Source organism: Anomaloglossus baeobatrachus, chromosome 6 (assembly GCF_048569485.1).
Source record: "Anomaloglossus baeobatrachus isolate aAnoBae1 chromosome 6, aAnoBae1.hap1, whole genome shotgun sequence".
Taxonomy (NCBI): domain Eukaryota; kingdom Metazoa; phylum Chordata; class Amphibia; order Anura; family Aromobatidae; genus Anomaloglossus; species Anomaloglossus baeobatrachus.
In genome coordinates, this window is record NC_134358.1 from 527,521 (window position 1) to 537,576 (window position 10,056).

Here is a 10,056-nt window from a genome sequence, read left to right on the forward strand (position 1 = left end):
TATGTTGTCTTGCCTTTTGGGTTACATGGCGCTCCGGCCACGTTCCAGAGGTTGATGGACTTGGTGCTGGAACCCCACCAGGCGTATGCATCAGCGTACCTTGATGACATCATTATTTACAGCTCCGAGTGGCAGACCCACTTGGAACAGGTACAAGCGGTGGTAGACGCGCTTCGAACAGCCGGATTGACAGCCAATCCCAAGAAATGTGCGTTGGGACTCACGGAAGCCCGCTACTTGGGCTATGTAATAGGCCAAGGAGTGATTAAGCCCCAAATTAACATGGTTGAGGCGATCCAGAAGTGGCCTAGACCCCTGACCACGAAGCAGGTTAGGGCCTTCCTGGGTATCGTGGGGTACTACAGGAGGTTTGTAAAAGATTTTGCGGGACTATCAGCCCCCTTGACGGACCTTCTCAAAGGCAAGAAGTCCGTCATGGTGCGCTGGACTCCGCAGGCCGAGGACTCCTTCCGGGCCCTGAAAGGGGTCCTGTGCGGACAGCCCGTTCTTGTAAACCCCGATTTCCGGAAGGAGTTCATAGTACAGACTGACGCCTCGGAGGTCGGCCTGGGGGCAGTGCTGTCTCAGGTGGTTCAGGGGGAGGACACCTCGTCACCTTCTTAAGTAGGAAGCTCACCCCTCCCGAGCGGAATTATAGCGTAGTGGAGAAGGAGTGCCTGGCGATTAAGTGGGCCTTGGAGTCCCTACGCTATTACCTGCTGGGACGACAGTTTCGCTTGGTGACGGATCACTCTCCACTGGTCTGGATGAGGTCCGCCAAGGAACGGAATGCCCGGGTTACCCGGTGGTTCCTTTCTCTGCAGAACTTCCGGTTTACGGTTGAACACCGGGCCGGTAGGTTGCAGGGCAACGCCGATGCCTTGTCCTGCGGCCCGTGTTTGATGGCAGGAGTTCAACCCCGCTCGCTTGAACTGAGGGAGGGGGTATGTGAGACTGTGACCGGGGTTATCTATGACGGCCGGTATGTCTCTCTCCGGTTGTGCTCACTCCATGATAGAAAGTAACTCCACTCCAGGGTTAATGCTGTTTCCCTACAGGCTTAAGGAAGGGTTAAAAAGGAAACAGGAACAAGGGCAGGTGTGCTGGGTGTGAGGGAGTGATCACAACTCCCTGAGTTCTCTGCCGGAAAGGCACATGTGTACTGTTGTGGACTTTTGTTTGGATATTAAACCGTGTGCTGTGAACCTTGGTGCCTGTATCCCGTGTCTTCTGCTGCGCAGCCGACCACGCTACCTCACAACGGACAACATGTCCGTTTTTGGCCGGCAGCATGCAGGCACGGACCCGCTAAAGTCTATGGGTCCGTGCCTGCACGTACCGCACACGGAGTATGTCTGTGTTCAGCAAGTTTCGTGCGTGTGCGTTTTTACACTAGCGATCTTATTTATTTTTTTTTTAATTAATTAAATTCAGTATACTTACCTTTTTTTCTGCTGTTCTCAGTCATACTTACATTGGCGCTCGTTTTTTTTCTTTCCCCGGCTCATACCGCTCCCCGATCACCAGCGCGGCGAGGAACAGCTGTGCAGAGAATACGCGGCAACAATTACTTTGAATATGCCGGCCGCTCATTAATCAATCTCGTATTCCCTGCTTTCCCCACCCACCGGTGCTTGTGATTGGTTGCAGTCAGACACGCCCCCCACGCTGAGTGACAGCTGTCTCACTGCACCCAATCACAGCAGCCGGTGGGCGTGTCTATACTGTGCAGTAAAATAAATAAATAATTAAAAAAAAAGGCGTGCGGTCCCCCCCCATTTTAATACCAGCCAGATAAAGCCATACGGCTGAAGGCTGGTATTCTTAGGATGGGGAGCCCCACAGCCTAACAATATCAGTCAGCAGCCGCCCTAATGCCGCATACATTAGATGCAACAGTTCTGGGACTGTACCCGGCTCTTCCCGATTTGCCCTGGTGCGTTGGCAAATCGGGGTAATAATGAGTTATTGGCAGCCCATAGCTGCCAATAAGTCCTAGATTAATCATGTCAGGCGTCTCCCAGAGATACTTTCTATGACTAATCTGTAAATTACTGTAAATAAACACACACACCCGACCAATCCTTTATTAGAAAAAAAAACACTAAAAAATTGCCTGGTTCACCAATTTTATAAGCCCGAAAAAGCCCTCCATGTCCGGCGTAATCCACAGACCTCCAGCGTCGCATCCAGCTGTGCTGCATGAAGGTGACCGGAGCTGCAGAAGACACAGCCGCTCCTGTCAGCTCCACGCAGCTAATGAAGGGAATAGCGCGATCAGCTGTATTCAGCCTTGGCCGCGAGTAAACCTCAGTGACAGCTCAGCTGATCGCGCTATTCCCTTCATTTGTTGCGTGGAGCTGACAGGAGCTGGTGATCGGTGAGCGGTAAGTATGAGAGAGGGCTGCTCACTTCATTCACTCGGGGGATTAGCGGTCACTGGTGAATCCTTCACAGGTGACAGCTAATCAGTATGCAGCACACAGACAGAGCCGCGGCATGACAATGAAGTTGGGTGAAGTTCACCCAAGTTCATTCTCATCGCGCAACTCTGTCTGCTGTCAGCCGACATGTATCAACGACATTGTGCAACACACAAACGGACATTCCACACGGACATTCCACGTACATATACACGGGCATTTTACACACAAACACGGACATTTTACACGTACACATGGCTCGCATACGCCATCACACGGATGCCATACGTACCGGAGAAACGCCCCAAAAAAACGGAACATGGACCCGAAAAACGGACCGTAAGACACATACGTTTTTTTGCGGAAGTGTGTTTTAGGCCTTTAAGGGGTTAATGGCATTTTTTGTTGTGATTTCTTTTTGCACGGAGCCATTTTGCTCTAAATGAGAAAAACTTATGAAATAATTGTATTTCTTTTTTATCACACCACAGATCATAAAACAGAAGGAAAACCAAAGCACGCCGGCACGCCGAGGCAATGAGATCGCAGAAATAATAATAATAGTTATTTATATAGCGCCAACATATTCTGCAGCGCTCCCATTAATCTGCTGGTACTGTAAAACTCCGTGTGTGAACAAACACTTGGGCTCTGAATCCCGTGTGACATCCATTCTTGTTCTGTCTGTAATGGATCTGTTCCTGAACCCAATAACTGGCGCTCCCGATGCTTCGAGCAGAGACATTTTATCTCTGCGGTATCAGAGGAGCACAGGGAGCTGAAGCTGGCCAGAGCCATATTTCCATCATGCCCTGATTACCGTGGAAACTGACCACTGCCGGTAGACGACAGAGGTGGCCGATAATATAGCCATACTAAAGCATTATAAATCCTTCCGCTCTTGAGAATGAAGAGGTGAATTGCAAAGACGTGTGATTTTAGAAGCACATTCCCTTCATGGTGCTGAGACTCTCCTGTAAAGGAAGGAGATGCCCCTTTAAGAGATAGAATGTTCTGCTTGTGAACTTACCAAGGAGAAGCAGCGTCCATACTAATGTCCGTCTGATTCTCTGTGCCATGGTGCAGGAGCATGGTTCACCTGTGCCTGTGGTGCTGTGTCTCATCACGCTGGAGGCTGGTGTGATAGTGACTCAGGGAGTGGAGGGAGCGTCATTCCTCATCGATGATTGCAATCTGAAACCAGCAACAATAACCGGATTAGACTCAAGTCACTCGTGAACAGGAACAAATTATAGAGAAGAGACGAGAGCGATGTGCCTGAGGCAGGAGGTGGGGGACAATCATACTGTCAGGTGAAAGATGGACCTCCACAGACACCTCCTCATACATTGGGCGCGGGGCGCTTGCCTTTTCATCAGATTTTCCATGGATTTTCCACTCGGCGCAGCTCTTCATCCTCCTCTCCCAGTAGAAACTCTCAGCAGCTTCAGCAATTTTGGTTTTGATACTTACTAAATACAGAAATGTTCCGTTTTCCTCTTGATGGATTAATGAGCGTCCAGACTATGTCCTATCAATTTTGGAAACATTTTTTCTTAACTTTATAGGCTTAAAACCCATCTGAACCGAATCATGGCTGAAGATCAGGGGTTGTCCCAGTATTAATAGGTTTTAGACAGGGTAGGTTATAAATAATTAACCTCTTAAGGACCAGGTGATCTATCATTTTTTTTGTTGTTTAGCTTGCCCCTGTTCACACTTGTCTCAGACTTCTCATTTGTTTGAGATTTGTAATGCACTTCCTCTCGATTGAGCACTCCGCCCATCAGCCTGGAACATTTTTAATTATAGCTGGATACTTCCGATTCATAAAATTGTAAGTTTACAGCCTGGAGAGAGGCCTATAAGGTTAAGGTCCTAACACAGAGATAAGTGTTGTCACTGGCTGTTGGGCTCTCGTGAATTGGTAAATTTTTGCACTAAGTACCTAATTTTCTTATACTAGTTTTTATAGCAGTAATGCAATTCCAGTGTCGTGTATTTGTAGTGCCCCTGAAGCCATCAGGGAGCTACAAGGTACTGCATCCCCACCAGGATGCAGGGCCTACCCCCTAGGGACTCAGAAGACCAGTGCCGGTAACACACAAACACTCCAGAAAATCCCTGTTCTTCCCCAATCATCCCCCATAGAATGGTACAAGGCTAGGGTCAGACCAATGGATGGCCACCTAGAGGTCACTACTAGACCACCAGATGGGAGGAGCAGACAATTGAGAAGAGACAGAGGTGGTGGTAGTCAAGGAGAGTGTGTCAGAGACAGTGAAAGTGAGCAGATGGACTGACAGGAGTGACAGTGACCTGAGGGCCCAGGTGGTTAGTTGGCGGTGGAGTACGGTGGAGTATTCCCGGAACTACGCACCAACGGGGTACAGAATCCTAGGTCAGGCAAAATCTCCATGCAGACCTGATAAAATCTGCACAGTGAGGGGACCATCAAGGACCTCACTGACCTTAAAGTTCAGGACTCAGTAGCAAAGGGAGAACCGGGGACAGGACCAGAGACTCCAACCCCACAGGGTTCATGCTACCGTCATACGGACTGCTGAAGACAACAACCAGGAGGGGACCCCCAGACGCTCCAAGCCACGGGGACCCACCAACCAAACACAAGTGCAGGGGAAAGAAGCCACCAGGGCACTAAACCAGCACTGGGACTAAGGGGACCTGCGGTTGAGACCAGCCGGCCTCGGGTGACCAGTTACCAGCTTGCAGTGAGTAAAGAGAACCAATTACACTGAACTCCCGTTGTGGCCTACCTTCTTTCACCATCTACATCACCTATCCTCTGGAGTCTGGCCTTCATTGCGGAGGGCCTAACATCCCGGCTACCATTAACACCAGCCCCAGTAGTGAACATTGTGCAGCAGCGGCTCCATCCCGATAGCCGCAAAACCGCAAGGGGCGTCCCATATAAACTTTATTCAACAATCCCCTGTAAATATTCCCCTTTTCAAAAAGCACCCAGGGCATGGAACCAGGCAATGGTCACCAAAGTGACATTCCTCAGATATATACCGCCCGGGACCAAGTACCCCATAACCCTGGGCGACACATATTCAATATTTACAGAGTATAGCAATATTCTTTTTGTTAGATTGACTTGTTGTCTCGTCTTGCACCTGTTCACATTTGTCTCATTTTTGGAGGTGCTTGTCAGTGTTTTGATATTTGTAGATTTTTATTGTTGTGTTTTTTTGTTTTGCTCTTTTCCAAGATTCATAATTTTGGTTTGTGTTGCCATTTTCTGAGACTCAGATAGTTTTATTGTTCCGTCAATAGAGCTCGGTTATAAATTATCGTTTTTATAAGTGCAGAAAAAAAAGATTTAACGGGGAAAATTTTTCATTGTACTTATGTCTGTGATTATTTTTATTTCCCCTGTAAACTATTACACAGCAAACGAAGATATTGAAATTACTGAAAACTTTAAGCACAAAAGTTTATTACAAACGTTTTACACTCTGCACCGTGATCCTGGGTCTTGTAGTGACGGGCATTGATCCCAGGTTTCATTGTGTTGGGATTTGATTCTGGATCTCGTAGTGTCGGGCGTTGATCCCGGGTATCATAATGTCAGGAGTCGATCAAGGGTCTCTTACTTTTGGGCGTTGATCTTGGGTCTCGTAGTGTCGGGCATTGATCCTGGGTCTCGTAGTGTAGAACGTTGATCCCAAGTCTCGTAGTCTCATGAGTTGATCTCGAGTCTCGTAGTGTTGGGCATTGATCCCGGGTCTTGTAGTCTCGGGAGTTGATGCAAGGTCTCGTACTCTCAGGCGATAATCCCAGGTCTCAAAGTGTTGGGTGTAAATCCAGAGTCTCGTAGTGTCAGGCATTAATCCCGGGTGGCGTAGTGATGGGCGTTGATCCCGGGTCTCTTAGTGTTGAGCGTTGATCCCAGGTCTCGTAGTGTCGGGCATTGGTCCTGAGCCTCGTACTGTTGGACTTTGATCCCAGGTCTCGTAATGTCGGGCATCACGTTATTGTTCTTGCTTTTACGTCTCCATCTTACATGAACACAGATTACACGGGTGAATCCTCTATAATTTGCTGCTTGTTCCTCTTGGCTTGAACTGGATCCTGGAGTCGCTAGCTTCCTTTTTATTAACCCTTTTGTCAGGGACGATTGTGAAATATCTGAATTTTCTCAGTGTTCATGTTGTAACATTTACTGCAATTTTGCAAACTTGGAAAATAACCCCAGAGTTACTAGAATTACTAGTTACTAGAACCCCTTTATCACACTAGACCAACAGGGATATGTAGAGCCCCTGAGGCTTCGGTCGCCACAGTGTACAGCACCTCGGCCGATGTGTAGTATTCATCTTGGGTATGGAGGAGGTCATCACCAGTAACCACTACAACCAAACAACACTCAGTACAGTCACCCCTTTACTGGGACTGGGTTAGGGTAGGGGGCTGGGGGTGGCCATCACGAGGTATGGGACTCCTGCCCACTAGTCCAGCTGACCCGAGGGGTGGGGCATCTTGGGGGGAGTTAGGCGCACACTTTCACACTAGAGGGAAAACGGAACGGGACAGAGAGGATAGGAGACAGTCAGAGGACATGGACAAACAAGGATAGGGACCCGTGTTCCGGAGCTAGAGCGGCTCGACCTGGATTCTTAGGAAGGGGGATTCCAGGGTTCGCGGGGAGTGCAGCAGGCACCCGTGACCCGTTCCACTAACCAGGCGCTGGGGTGGAGAGACTACCAGAAGGAAGGACACACAGAAGGAGCACCAGCTTTGATCTCCAAATTATCCGGGATCGGCTGGAACACATAACGGTGGAGCTCCAGGCTCCAAAGGCGGTGAAACCTCAGTGAGTAAAGAACTTTGACTGCAATCCCTGTGTCGTCCAGTCCTTCCCACGGCCCCATCCTCGCCTTCCTGCACGGCAGTCGAGACTACTACTCCCAACATCACTGAGGCCTGAGCTCTGCCTATGGAGAGCTGTACCAACCGAGCTGCTCTATTATGTACCCCAGCGGAGACCTCGCGCTGCGGCGGCCTCTAAATTGGTCGCATACCACAAGTGGTGTCACAAAGACACACTCTATCCCCTGTAAATATTTCCCTAACCCCTCCACTTTTATTGACACCGCCTGAGTCACGGAGCTGGGCCTGGCCGCTGTGACACCCCCATCTCTACAAAGGCCCGATGACGAGTAACCCCCAAGACCCCGTGGGCACTTCAGATAAAAACATTAAGCAATTCACTACACTAGACTATTGGGGATGCTAGCACTAACCCCTTTACCACACTAGACCAGCAGGGATACAAATATTAAGCAAATGAAAGTTCAAACCAAAAAGAAAAAAGACTGGGCATGACTGGACAGCGAGAACAGCTCCATACTAATAGCGAAAACCACACCACAATTGTTGTCTAGGGACACCTGCCCCAGCGTGCATGCTAAAAAAAAAAAATACAAAATCCAGGTCCAATGAGGAAGGAAGAAAAAAAAGCAGCAACTTACCGGGAAGCAGAATCCTAGGACCCGTAGAAGCGCCACACCGGTTTGCCGTTGTCCGAGGCTTCGGCTCCCCCTCCCTGCACTACGTGTTTACCGCTTTTTCACAATAAAGAAGACGTGATTCTGCTTCCCGGCGAGTTGCTGCTCTTTTCTTCCTTCCTCATTGGAGAAACATTAAGCAATTCACTACACTAGACCACTGAGGTTGCTAGCACTAACCCCTTTACCACACTAGACCAGCAGGGTTGCTTGCATTAATGCTTTCTGTACACTAGACTGGGCATGCTAACATTAACCCCATTTCTACACTGGACCACGGGGGATGCTAGCATTAACCTGTTTTCGACATTAGACCACCCGGGTTTCTAGCATTAAACCCTTTGCTCCACATTCTATTTTTCACTACTCTAGACTACGAGGGCTGCCAGGATAAACATTATCCCACCAGTAGTGGCACAATGATTATGTCGTAGAGATCGCGACTGCAACAGAGCACGGCAAAGTTAGGGGCCCGGTGCCTGCCTTACAGAGAAGCAGCCGGTTCCTCTCTGTGAGAGTGGAGCTGCGCTGTTTACTGGCAGACCATGCGGCTGCTATGGGGCCCATGAGTCAGTGGGGCCCGGTGCCAGTGGTGGCACCAGGCCTTCCCGCACGTAGGCCCTTCCTTGCCATCACACACAGCAATGATAAGGATGGAGCAGAGCGCTCAGCTTCATCCTTCATCATTCTCCCCCTGTGCCTGTGTGCCGCCCCCGTGCCAGCAGCTGGTGCTGCTCGGATCCGGGCCTTCAGGGGTGGTGGCACGAGGGTCTCTGGACCCGGGGGTCTCGCAGACACGCTGAATAAATGGGGGCACGTATATGTACGGGCTGGGCCGTATTAAGTTTGTGACGCCACCCATGGTATGTGGTGAGGTAGGACACCACTGCTGCTGTTACGGGGCACCCGGGGGAGATGTTGTGCAGCAAGTTGTTAACCCCTTCGTGGGCAGGAATGGTGGCCCCGGGACCCGGTTGGGCAGTGCAGGGGATGGCGGCCGCAGGGGGTGCTGGTATACTCACTGTTAGTAAAACACACAAGTCTCTGGTAAACCAAGGTGATGGTGGCCGGTGCCGCAGCCGGTTGCGTTCTGGTCCCCCACCCGTCTGGTGGTCTCTATCCTTTTCTTGCACTGCTTTCTGTAAGGTTGAATTTCCTAGTGTGAAACTCAGGAGTCCGCTCCTGGCTGGATGTGGCCTAAGGAGCCGTGCCCGCAGACGCTGGCCCGTGGGATCTATGGGCCCTGGCAGTGACCTCTTATCCCTAATTGGTGGGTTGTTGTCTTCTATGAGGTACTTTAGGTGGGACAGGACCTCTAGTCCTGGCCTCAATCGGTTAATTGACCAGCTCCAGTTGGTTCTTGGTTCTGGTCCTCGCTTAAGGGTCCGAGTACCCCTCTTTGTGCTCCGGTTTCAGGGTCGGTTCCCCGGGTCGGTACCGGCGGGCTACAACCCTGTCCCGGTCCACCTCGGTTCCACCGAGCCGTCTTCCCATCTCCTGCTGACGGAGACCACCGTCTGCCTCCTAGCCAAAGGCACCAGGGCTCCTACCCTGGTACCTGTCAGTCAGCTTCAGGCCTGACACACAGGCCTGACCTCCTCTCCACTCCTCTGAACTTGGACTCCAAAACTTATCTAGACTGATCTGCTTGCTTTCCCGCCCCGGGCTGTCTGGACCCCTGGGTGGGCGTGTCCCAACCGCCTGGTCACGCCCACTGGTGTGTCTATCTTTCCCTAAGGACGGTGACGGGTTTTCTGGTTGGCTTTGTGTTTCCTAATAAGGGAAGGTGTTATGCAGGGGCCGAGCTGTGACTACCTGGTTTTGCCAGGGCGTCACACCTGCGCTAGACATCTCAGAGCAACAGAGCGTCGCGACGTCATGACTGAGTGCCACTGATTACTGAGACATGCAGAGCGCGGTACACTGGCCGGAGCAGCGGGGGGAATGAGGAGAGATGAGGACTTATTTACTGTCTTTAATCAGTGAGTACACGATGGTCCGAGGGTGCGTTAAAGAGTATGGGGTCTGTATTATACAATGTGAAGGACTATGGGGCTGCATTATAAAACATGGAGGACTATGGGACTGTATTAAATTGT